Source organism: Ictalurus furcatus, chromosome 9 (assembly GCF_023375685.1).
Source record: "Ictalurus furcatus strain D&B chromosome 9, Billie_1.0, whole genome shotgun sequence".
NCBI lineage: Eukaryota > Metazoa > Chordata > Actinopteri > Siluriformes > Ictaluridae > Ictalurus > Ictalurus furcatus.
The window spans coordinates 30394640-30408023 of record NC_071263.1 but is presented as its reverse complement, the minus strand read 5'-3'; positions in this window follow the sequence as shown (position 1 = coordinate 30408023).

Sequence of the window (13384 nt, the reverse complement as noted above, 5' to 3'; positions counted from 1 at the left end):
GAAGCACACGCAACGTGGAGTTCCCTTCTCAGGGAACAGGGTGTTTTATTCCTCTTATACCACAACACTTTTACCAATGCTCACAATATTTTATTGATTAAATCATGTCATAATATTTAGCCATTTATAGCTACAATTAATGTTGGTAAAACTTACTCACTTACGTTACTGCAGCTCTAAACAGTTGTTCCCTCACCAGCCTCTCTGTTTTGTCTAAACTCCTCTGTCCTCTGTCATAAAACTTAAAGTTACAGCTTTACCTCTGACTGTTACAAAGCACTGACACTAGAGACTCCTTCCAAAATGTCACATAAACATCTCCTTACAGAAAATGTATTAACACATCTTTTTCCACTGTACACGTCCGATCAATGAGCTGTTGCTATAGAAACGATAACGTATTAGAACGAGCCCATTAATATAAACCTGCAGTACTGTCAGAGCTGCCGTTATAGAAAACTAAAAAACAACTTCTCACCAATCAGAATCATACCAATATATAGAGTATATAAACACACACACACACACACACACACACACACACGGTGTATAGATTGGTATTGTATTCTCTCTCTCTCTCTTTCTCAGTTTCCTCGTGTCTCCACTTTGTCTCTCCTCTCTTTTATTTTTACTCATCCTTTTAATAGATTTTACGATAAATTAAGTGCATTTTACTTTTACAACACACTCTCACACACACACACACACACACACACACACACACACACACACACACACTCCATCGATAACTCTCAGATTTCAGCAGGAAAATACTGGCTGAGATGCAATTAAGCTCCATTAGCCCAGGCTAATTAACCGCAGTGATGTTGATATTCCACACACCGTTTTATTACAGTGTTATATTTCCAACAGGAACCAGAAAGAGAGAGAGCGAGAGAGAGAGAGAAGGGGGGCATGAGGTGATCAGTAGAAAGACATCTGAACCCTGGAAGAAAAACTGAGAGATGGAGGGATGATGGTGGATATCAAGGAACATATCAAGAGATGATGTTGGAGAGACTGAAGGATGATAATGGAATGAGAAAGAGAGATGCAAAGGTGTTGGTGGAAGAGAGCTATAAAGATAATGGTGGAGGAAGAGATGGAGGATGATGAACAGAGAGATGGAAGGATGATGTTGGAAAGAATCAAAAGATGAAGGGGTGATTGTGGAAGAAGATATGATGGAGAGACTTTTTATGGTGGAGGCTGTGATGGTGAAAACAAAGAAAAAGATGAAGGGATGATGGTGGAAGAAGATATAAGGGCATGATGGACCGATTTTTGTAGAAATGATGGTGAAAGTAGACATGGAGAGATAAATGGAAGAGATGGAATGGAGATGGTGGTATGAGAAAGAGAAATGGAAAAGTGATCATGGAAATAGAGATGGAGTGATAGTGGAAGAGAGATGCAGGGATCACAGTGGAAGGAGATATGGAGGGATGACGTCAAAAAGAGATGTGGAGGGATGATGTTGGAAAGAGAGATGGAGTAATGGTGGTGAAAAGGTGAAAAGAGAGATGGAGGAATGATGGTAGGAAAGGCTATGGTGAGATTGTAGTAATTGGAGAGATGGAGGGATGATAGTGGAAATAGAGATGAGAAGTTGATGGAATGAGTGATGGAAGGATGATGGGTGGAAGGAGAAATAGAGAGATGGTAGTGGAAGGAAAATGAGTGATTTTTGTGGAAACAGTGATGGATGGAAGATGGTGTAAGGAGAGAAATGGAGGGATGATAGAAGAAAAAAGTGGGTATACTAATGGAAGATGAGATTTAGAGATGGTTGTGGAAGAAGATATGAGGGGATGATGGATGGATTTTGGTGAAAGCAAGGATACAATAATGGTTAAAGAGGAAACAGAGATGGAGGGATTAGGGTGAAAGGAGAGATGGAGGGATGATGAGCTGGAAGGAGAGAAAAATAAAAGCATTGGCTGAGAGAAATTAAATTGATCTGCTTTGAGGTGCCACATTTAATTATCCAACAGTGAAACATGACATTTTATACCTCCGTTTCTCTCTCTCTCTCTCTCTCTCTCTCTCTCCTGCTCGCTCTCTCTCTCTCTCTCTCTCTCTCTCTCTCTCTCTCTCTCTCTCCTGCTCGCTCTCTCTCTCTCTCTCTCTCTCGCTCTCTCTCTCTCTCTCTCTCTCTCTCTCCTGCTCTCTCTCTTTCTACATTAGCTCACCGCATCGCCTCATATTCTCAGACTGGAGGCAGACAGTCTAGCCGACGTTGCTTGTTTGTCCGACACACACACACACACACACACACACACACACACACACACACACGCACACACGCACACACTGAGTCATCATCCATGTCTCTATCTTGTCCTCTCCTCACTCGTTTGTCATATAATCCCCCTCTTTTAATTTCCATCTTTATTTTCTCCTGATATTTACAAAATCATGGGCTGTGCCCCAAACCACAAACTAATATGTCAAAAATAATGTGCTGTTAGAAAACTTAGCTAGCCAACTGCGGCAAATCATTATTCTAATATTAATCTTTATTTTTATTCTTATATTAGAACGAGTGTGTGATTATAATGTGTGTGTGATTATAGCATGTGTGTGATTATAGCGAGTGTGTGATTATAATGTGTGTGTGATTATAGCGAGTGTGTGATTATAATGTGTGTGATTATAATGTGTGTGTGATTATGAGTGTGTGATTATAGCGAGTGTGTGATTATAATGTGTGTGATTATAATGTGTGTGTGATTATGAGTGTGTGATTATAGCGAGTGTGTGATTATAATGTGTGTGATTATAATGTGTGTGTGATTATGAGTGTGTGATTATAGCGAGTGTGTGATTATAATGTGTGTGATTATAATGTGTGTGTGATTATGAGTGTGTGATTATAGCGAGTGTGTGATTATAATGTGTGTGATTATAATGTGTGTGTGATTATGAGTGTGTGATTATAGCGAGTGTGTGATTATAATGTGTGTGATTATAATGTGTGTGTGATTATGAGTGTGTGATTATAGCGAGTGTGTGATTATAATGTGTGTGATTATAATGTGTGTGATTATAATGTGTGTGTGATTATAGCAAGTGTGTGATTATAATGAATGTGTGACTATAGCGAGTGTGTGATTATAATGAGTGTGTGATTGTAGCGTGTGTGTGATTATAGCGAGTGTGTGATTATAACGTGTGTGTGATTATAGCGTGTGTGTGATTATAGCGAGTGTGTGATTATAGCGAGTGTGTGATTATAACGTGTGTGTTATTATAGCGTGTGTGTGATTATAGCGAGTGTGTGATTATAGCGTGTGTGTGATTATAGCGAGTGTGTGATTATAGCGTGTGTGTGATTATAGCGCGTGTGTGATTATAGCGAGTGTGTGATTATAGCGCGTGTGTGATAATAGCGCGTGTGTGATTATAGCGAGTGTGTGATTATAGCGCGTGTGTGATTATAGTGCGTGTGTGATTATAGCGAGTGTGTGATTATAATGAGTGTGTGATTATAGCGAGTGTGTGATTATAGCGAGTGTGTGATTATAATGAGTGTGTGATTATAGCGAGTGTGTGATTATAGCGAGTGTGTGATTATAGCGAGTGTGTGATTATATTGTCAATGCAGAATTTTTTTCTGGTTATCTTAACCATCTCAACCACCAATGATATTTAAAGTTCCTATTATTCACAAGTACAGGTCCTGGTTGTGGCCAGGAAATGTTTTCTTCCAACAGTGACACTAGGACTAGCCGGGCTACACCCCACCCCCGAAACCCTGTCCTACATTAACCAAAAAAAATATTAAGAACATAAATGTGATGATTTTATTTATTTATTTTATTGCCAGATGCTGCTGTGTGTTTATCATCCAGAGGAGCACTGAAACATAAATGCTCATCATTTTAAGAGACAATATCTCACACACACACACACACACACACACACAAAAACCTAGATGTGTAATTGGCTGCATTCCCGTCTGGTTTTAAAATGACTGCCTAAACCAGTTAGTGCACACTCACCCCCCTTCAGCTGTGTTCCAATAATCACACATAATGACCACATCCTGCACCGGTGTAGTGTTTAAACACAATTTACTCTCTAATGGAGAGAGAGAGAGAGAGAGAGAGAGAGAGAGAGAGAGACAGACAGACAGACATCAGGTCACACACGTTCATTACTACACATTTACAATTACTACAAACTACACTCCAATAAAATATAAAAGTTATGTCTAGAACCCTTAATGTTCTTTGTCTCTGTGTAGAACCCTATAAACAGTTTTTGGTGGCTTTATATTTTTATGCTTCTCTTTAATAGTTTTACAGACAATTAACTGCTGTATTTATAAGTAATGATAAAGCACTTTGTGTTGTTGTAGAAAAAGAATCAGCAATAGTGTGGTGTGATGAAGCGGAGTCAGGCGGTGATTCTTTTCCTATAACAGCGTTTTTTTATTCCTCTTATACCACAGACATTTGCTCACCATGTAATTTTTTTTATTATTAAAGAATGACAAGTCATACATTGGCCCTGCAATAGATTGGCACCCTGTCCCGGGTGTCCCCCGCCTCGTGCCCCATGCTCCCTGGGATGGGCTCCGGGTAGAGAAAATGGATGGATGTACGGACGTCATACTTTGTATCTGTTTACAGTTACACTTAATATTTGTGAAACAAGTTAGTTCCTGTTCTCACTTACGTTACAGCAGCTATAAACAATCTCACCAGCCTCTCTTTTTTCTTTTCTTTGTAGTTAATAAGACAAAAAAAAACAAAAAAAAACAACGCAGCTTGTCATGTTGCCGAGAAACCGTGAAGAAGAGTAAACCCCTCCGTCCTGAAGATGTCGGAAAATGTTCGGAAAAAGTTGCAGCTTCACCTCTGACTGTTCCAAAGCGCTGACACCGGAGTCTCCTTCCATACACGTCACATAAACGTCTCCTTACCAAAAAGTTCCCCATATCAATTATACACGTCTTCAAACAACGTCTATGTAGAGCTCATGCTGTACTCTGCGTCTCTGTGAATGAGCCGTTACTATAGAAACGATAACGTATTAGAACGAGCGCATTAATATGAATCTTCTATGCACAGCTGCACTACTGTCAGAGCAAACTAATCAACACCTTCTGACCAATCACAATCCAGGATTCGGCTGCTGGTTTGGTAATAAAGCAGTTGAGAGAGAGAGAGAGAGAGAGAGAGAGAGAGAGAGAGAGAGAAGGAGTGTATGCACTATTCTATAATGTCATTAGAAATGTTTTGGAGGAATAAAATGAAATCAGCCTTCAATTGCGCTCTCAGGACGGTCTGTGGCACAGGACCGGGGGGCAGAAATCTGATTAAGAATAAGGAGCGGTAGAGAGATAAGTATATAGAGAGGGAGAGATAAATAGAAGGAGAGAGAAAGAGAGAGACACTTAATCACATCAATGTGTAATGCTCCAGCAGATGATGTGCTCTATTACAGATTTTTGCTGAAACCACAACTGTTTGTATTCCACCAGTTATCAATCAATCACTGATCATATGTACCGATATCGCCAAGGTGGAACGGAAGGAACGATGATTTTATACCATTTTTTAACGTGAGCCGTGAGACAGGAGACGTGTAAATACACAGATTCGATTGCCGATAAACAGGGAGTGGGTGTGTGAGTGGTCAGATGAGCGAGAGGAAAATCTGGGCTGTGTGTCCAGCTTTCCTTAGGGACAGTATCATTTCGAATTCTCGATTCTGATTGGTCAGAAGGTGTTGATCAGACCATTTCAATCCCGGCAGCAGGGACGTGTACGTCGGACGCTGCGTATAAATCGCCGACACGGTGGAGTTTTCTCCAGAGTACCGAGCTGGTTATTTAACATTTACGGAAGGAGTCTCCAGTGTCAGAGGTAAAGGCTGTAGCTTTGAAGTTTTCAGACATCTTCAGGACAGAGGAGTTTCCTCTCGTCTAATATGACAAGCTGCATTTTTAGTTTGTCTGATTGACTTGAAGAGGGAGAATATAAAGAGAGAGCTGGTGAGGGAACGACGAGGTTGTAGCTGCTATAACGTAAGCGACAAGAGGAAGAGTATGACATGCCATACTTCAGTAAATAAAAGAATGTAATCATTGGCAATATCAGAATATAATATAAGAATGCAATCATTGGCAAAAAAAAGTGTTTTTGCACAAGCAAGGTTGAGGGTCGTAGCTAATCACAGCCGTGCCGATATTCAGTACAACCGAAAAGCTTTTATACAACAGTTCTATAAACAAAATGAATATTGAGTGACATTTCAGACACGATGTTGCCAATAACATTCTGTTTATTTTTGCTCCCCTGGCCGAAATAGATCCCAAAGAAGCCACGCTCTCTTTCTAGCATGGCTAGCATGTTGATGTGGGATGTAGCACTGCCATCCCTTCTTCCTGTTCACCTTCAACTAACAAACATTCCTATTTTAAGCCAAAAGTTTTATTCTCTAACGGTTTCAAACTAGGAATTGGAATGTGTTACATGGCGAACACAGACGAGCGGAGTGATACACGCGGTGAAACGCCCCAGTGTGGTTACAGGTAATGTAGGCACTGTTGGAACGCCACTCGACCAATCAGATTAGTGGACCGGAACGAACTGTTGTACAAGAGACTAATAACATTAGCTTATATTAGTATGTGTGTGTGTGAGTGTGTGTGTGTGTGTGTGCGTGTGTGTGTGTGTGTGTGTGTGTATGACAGAACCAGACAGATATGAGAGATGAGTTGTAAAACCCAACACACACTTCAGGACAATGAGGAGACTCTTTAGATCAGGTGTGTGTGAGGACATGACCCTCAAGGGATTTACAACTCATCTGCCTGTCTCTCTGTCTGTCTCAAGTCACACACACATTACCTTAGAGCAGTGTTTTCTCTCTCTTTCTCTCTCAAACACACACACACACACACACTGATACACACACACACACACAAACACAGGTGTTCTGTTGATCTTGAGCCCGATGGCAAAGTAACCAGAGATCCGTCAATGTAAAACTTCAGATAAGCCACTTTTTCTTTCCTCTTCTCCACCTGTCTCTCTCTCTCTCTCTCTCTCTCTCTCTCTCTCTCTGCCTGTGAGAGGTGGGGTAAATGGTGAAAGCAGTGAGAGAGACAAAGACATGCCACTGGTAAGAGGAGAACCTTCACTTGTCTGTCAGGAAGGACAGATTTCACATTCCAGCACAAGAGAGAGTGACAAAAAGAAAGTTCAGCTCCATCCACGTGTCCTCCAGAAAACGCAGAAGATTACGCACAAGTAATAAAATCCCCTGAAAATCTACAATGTTCTCTTCGTCTCTGTAAGAGTTTGCGTGTTTCTAGGATCTTCAGTGTGGCTCTAGAACCCTTGGGATGCATGTAGTACTAAGTGGTTCTATGACCTTTGATGGGGATCTTTAATTGTCAGTGTGGTTCTTGAGTCCTCCTTGAGGTTCTACAACCTTTAGTGCAGATCTTTAATCACTGATGTGGTTCTTGAGTCCTTTATATGGTTCTACAGTCTTTGGTAGGGATCACTAATCCTTGTCATAGTTCTAGAATCCTTCATGCAGCTGTCCCGTTTTTGCTCGGGATCTATAATCTTTTTTTACGGTTCTTAAATCTTCCGTGCAGTTCTTCAGTCTTTGGCGTGACTCTGTCATCCTCATGTAGTTCTAGTATCTCACACGTGGCTGTTGGTAGGAATCTAGAATTTGTGATGTAGTCCTAGAGTACGTCATGCATCTCTACAATCTTTGGTGGGGGTGTGTAATCTTTATATGGGTCTTGTACAATCCACAAAGTTTGAGATGGTTCTAGAATCTCTCATATGGTTCTGAAATCCTTAGTGTGAATCTATAATCCTGATGTTATTCCTGAATTCTTCGAGTGGTTCTACAATCTTTGGTTCAGATCTTTAATAATTGATGTAGTTTTTTATTGTTTCATATGGTTTTACAATATTTGGTCCTCAGTGCAGCTCTATTATCCTCATTGTTCCGCATTCCTCTATGATCCTCAGTGTAGCTCTAGGGTCCTCACTGTATCTCTATGATCCACAATGCAGCTCTATGATCCTCACTGTATCTCTATGATCCTCACTGTATCTCTATGATCCTCACTGTATCTCTATGATCCTCAGTGCAGCTATATGATCCTCAGTGTAGCGCTACGATCCTCAGTGCAGCTATATTATCCTCAGTGCGTCTCGACGAGCTCCAGTGCAGCTCTACGATCCTCAGTGCAGCTCTATGATCTTCAGTGTAACTCTATGATCCTTAGTGCAGCTCAATGATCTTCAGTGCAGCTCTATAATCCTCAGTGAAACTCTACGATCTCCAGTGCAGCTTTACAACCCTCAGTTCAGCTCTATAATCCTCAGTGCAGCTCTACAATCCTCAGTTCAGCTCTATAATCCTCAGTGCAGCTCTATAATCCTCAGTGCAGCTCTACAATCCTCAGTTCAGCTCTATAACCCTCAGTGCAGCTCTATAATCCTCAGTGCAGCTCTACAATCCTCAGTTCAGCTCTATAATCCTCAGTGCAGCTGTACAATCCTCAGTTCAGCTCTACAATCCTCAGTTCAGCTCTACAATCCTCAGTGCAGCTCTACAATCCTCAGTTCAGCTCTACAATCCTCAGTTCAGCTCTACAATCCTCAGTTCAGCTCTATAATCCTCAGTTCAGCTATATAATCCTCAGTGCAGCTCTATGATCTCCAGTGCAGCTCTACAACCCTCAGTTCAGCTCTACAATCCTCAGTTCAGCTCTATAATCCTCAGTGCAGCTCTATGATCTCCAGTGCAGCTCTACAACCCTCAGTTCAGCTCTACAATCCTCAGTTCAGCTCTATAATCCTCAGTGCAGCTCTATGATCTCCAGTGCAGCTCTATGATCCTCAGTGCAGCTCTATGATCCTCAGTGTAACTCTATGATCCTTAGTGCAGCTCAATGATCTTCAGTGCAGCTCTATAATCCTCAGTGAAACTCTACGATCTCCAGTGCAGCTTTACAGCCCTCAGTTCAGCTCTATAATCCTCAGTGCAGCTCTACAATCCTCAGTGCAGCTCTACAACCCTCAGTTCAGCTCTACAATCCTCAGTTCAGCTCTATAATCCTCAGTGCAGCTCTATGATCTCCAGTGCAGCTCTACGATCCTCAGTGCAGCTCTATGATCCTCAGTGTAACTCTATGATCCTTAGTGCAGCTCAATGATCTTCAGTGCAGCTCTATAATCCTCAGTGAAACTCTACGATCTCCAGTGCAGCTTTACAGCCCTCAGTTCAGCTCTATAATCCTCAGTGCAGCTCTACAATTAATCCTCAGTGCAGCTCTACAACCCTCAGTTCAGCTCTACAATCCTCAGTTCAGCTCTATAATCCTCAGTGCAGCTCTACAATTAATCCTCAGTGCAGCTCTACAACCCTCAGTTCAGCTCTACAATCCTCAGTGCAGCTCTATGATCTCCAGTTCAGCTCTATAATCCTCAGTTCAGCTCTATAATCCTCAGTGCAGCTCTACAATTAATCCTCAGTGCAGCTCTACAACCCTCAGTTCAGCTCTACAATCCTCAGTTCAGCTCTACAATCCTCAGTGCAGCTCTATGATCTCCAGTTCAGCTCTATAATCCTCAGTGCAGCTCTACAATCCTCAGTGCAGCTCTACAATCCTCAGTTCAGCTCTATAATCCTCAGTGCAGCTCTACAATCCTCAGTTCAGCTCTATAATCCTCAGTTCAGATCTATAATCCTCAGTTCAGCTCTATGATCACTCTATAATCTGACTGCTGTCATTATAGATGTAAAATAAGTCAGTCTCCATCTGTCTTTGTGTCACTCTTATTATCCAATGTAACACACACATACACACACACACACACACACTATTTTGTTACATCGTCACACCCTCATCAGCTTATACAGGTGTAATGTGTGTGTGTGTGTGTGTGGCTATGTAAAACCCAAGACAGTGGTTTGAGGTTACACACACTCGATGAGGTCATAACATTCGTTCACTCTCACCTCCACCTGTCATCACCTTGCAGATTCAGACTGTTAGCACCTAATGCTAACACATTAGAACCTTCAAATTACTGGAATTCACACACACACACACACACACACACACACACCTTAATTCTGTTACGTGCTTTGTGTTGAGACAAAAGTGTATCATCACCTGTATGTTTGCTATTCAAAGACACACACACACAATGGCAGCATTTACACAGTGCTCACCTGCAGCTAAAAAGGCTCTGTTACAAGTGTGTGTGTGTGTGTGTGTGTGTGTGAGAGAGAGAGACAGAGAGGGAGAGAGACAAATCACTATTGCTCGCTAACAGGCTAGTTAGCATATGATTAACATGCAGCATACATCATTAAATATACAAAGGTCATTTTATCTGTTCTCTGTGGAGTTTTAATCATTAGTCACACACACACACACACACACACACACACACACACACACACTCACTGTGGTGTGTCAGGTGTGTGTGTGTTACTGCAGGAAAATGGATATATGTTATCATCTATATGTTTGTATTGTTAGCATGATGTATGTGTGTTGTGTGTGTGATGTATGTGTGTGTTGTGTGTGTGATGTATGGCTGGGTGAAAAGTGTGTGTGTGTGTGTGTGTGTGTGTGTGTGATTTATACGTCTGGCACACACACGCAGCTTTACCCGTGCCTGACTTCCTGTTGATCCATTTATAACACTGTACGGAGTGAAGTTCAGTATATGACACATGTTTAGCTTTTTATACGGACAGTAACGCTGCTGAGTTCTGGATCCCGATTGGTCAGAAGGTGTTGATTAATTCTCTATCGTTCCCATAGTAACGGCTCATTCACGGGGACGTGTACGGCGGATGCTCCGCACGAACGCATTAATAAAACACGTCAGGAGTAACGTGTTTATGTAACGTTTACGGAAGGAGTCTCCAGTGTCAGCGCTTCGTAACAGTCAGAGGTGAAGCTTTAAGTGACTTGAACTTTTCCCGCCTCTTCAAATACGTAGGAGTTGCGCTGCCTTGCGGTTTCTCAGTAACGCGACGAGCTCTTTTGTGTTTATAGCTGCTACAACATAAATTTTAAAAAACGGGTCGTCTCACGAACATCACATGTGGCTCGAAATGGATAAAAAAGTACGACGTTTCTCGTTAGTAAACAAAAAATATTGTTAGTGGTAAATCCCTGTATTGTAAGAGGGATGAAGCACACGGGGACGTGCGGTTACAGGAAAATAATCAACGTGGTTGTGGTAACAAAACCTCCGCTTCATCACAACACCCTGATGATTCATTTACTATAACAACATGCCCCCAAGTCTTTTATTCTGTACATGTGGATTAAAAATCACACATTGTTGGAAATGTGTTGGGGGGGGGGCAGACCGTGTGTGTGTGTGTGTGTGTGTGTGTGTGTGTGTTGATTTTTCAGAGTATGTCATGCCTTGTCCTGTGATAGTAACCCAATGCTAGTGCTAATCAAAGAGCAAAACCACAACCGCTGCCATCTATTAGAGATAACAGCCGTCCAAATGCATCAGGTAGAGCCGGGGCTTTTGAAGGATGGAGAGAGAGATGGAGAGAGATAGAGATGATGAGGCAGAGTGAGAGAGAGAGAAAGAAGAGCGAGAGAGAGAGAGAGAGAGAGAGAGAATTATGTTTCTGTATCTTTAGGGCTTCATCTGTCCATTCCACATAATCACAGCTTATTACCGGCCACCTTTTTCTCTATTAAGATAATCACCGGCAATTAGGAGGAGAATAGGACGGGCATGCGGCGAAAAATCACACGCTAAGTAATATTTTCCCCCACCTTCACACGCTTTTGATGTCGTCCTGTCCCTGTGGCATTTTTTTTTTTTTTTTTTTTGGGGTTGTTTTTTTTTTTTTTTTTTTTTTTTGAACATGGCCGTCGAAGAGTGCTCGAAAACCACCGGCACCACTATTATGGGGAAAAAAGCCAGGCCGAATTTTCAAGAGCGTCATGATTAAAGAAAAAGACGAGAGCCGAAAAGAGAGAGAGAGAGAGAGAGGAGCAAATAATCCAGAAATCTAAAAAAAAAAAAAAAAATCTGTGAAGAAAATCGAAGGTGGGTTTTTCCACTCAGAGAGATGGCGAGAAAAAATACGAGCCTCATCCGAGGAGGCCATTAAACCTGCCTTTGAAATAAAATGCGTCCCGTTCTCGAGAGCGCGCGCCTTAATGGCGGCTTTTGTCAAAAGAAAATATCCAGCGGCGGCGGCGCCAGATAGGAGGGAAAAAGATGGATTCATCTAAATATTGGGACAGAGGGGAAGCGACCGGCCGCAGGTGGAGAACAACACAGAGCCATTTTCACAAAGACAAAATGGTGGAAATGATACGACGGGGACACGACGTGGGAGCGGCTACAGGCGGATATTCGGCGGCGGCGGATGAAAGGCCACTCGGATTTATATATATATATATATATATATATATAAAAAAAAGAAAATAGCACGCACACACAGACACACAGAGAAAAAAAAAAGGTTTAAAATTGCAGACCTAATTATCGCACAAAAACGAGTTGCTCTTTTTGCATTAGCCTTTTGGCTAAGTCGCTTTTAAATGGTTTTAGGAGAGCTCGTTTTCATAACGCCTCGCTATTTTTTTAATTAGCAGGGCAGAGTGCTTAGCGCTGCCACACTTCATCCTGTCTGATTTATTCCTCTCTGTCTCTCTCTCTCTCTCTCTGAACGAAACGAGAGAGCTCCTGACCCTCTACATCCAGAACACTCGGTCCTCCCGAGCACAGAAAAATATCAAAATGGCTCTTGCGCTTGATAGCTGAAGGGAAAACCTTCAGTCAGAGAGAAAAACAGTCTGGTTTCTCATACACTCTCAAACACTGTTCCAAATCACGCTGCTCCATAAATACATCATTATTAGAGTTTGTTTGGGGGGAAAAAAGAAAAACCCCACTAGAATCAAGAACACACTATCATAGCATGCTAATCTATCAGCTAATTACCGATTAGCAAATGAGCTAGCACTGTGCATGAATGAGCACTAAATAACACCGATACACTCATTAGGAAATGTCCTAGGTGTTTGTTCTAAACAAAAAAAAAAGATAACACAACCATCACAGCATGCTAATCTATAGGCTAACTAGCGATTAGTGGTTAGCATATGAACTAGCACGCTACATAAATGATCTCTAAACATGTCAATACCGTCAAGCTCATTAAACATTCAAGTATTTATTATGAAAAATACTCTAATATGCATATTAGGAAATGTCCTGAAATTGTGCTATGATGGTTTTCACCACCGCAGCATGCTAATCTTTATACTAATTAGCAATATGCAAATTAGGACATTTCCTACAGTCTCCCAAGTATACTAACGTTAGCAAACATTAGC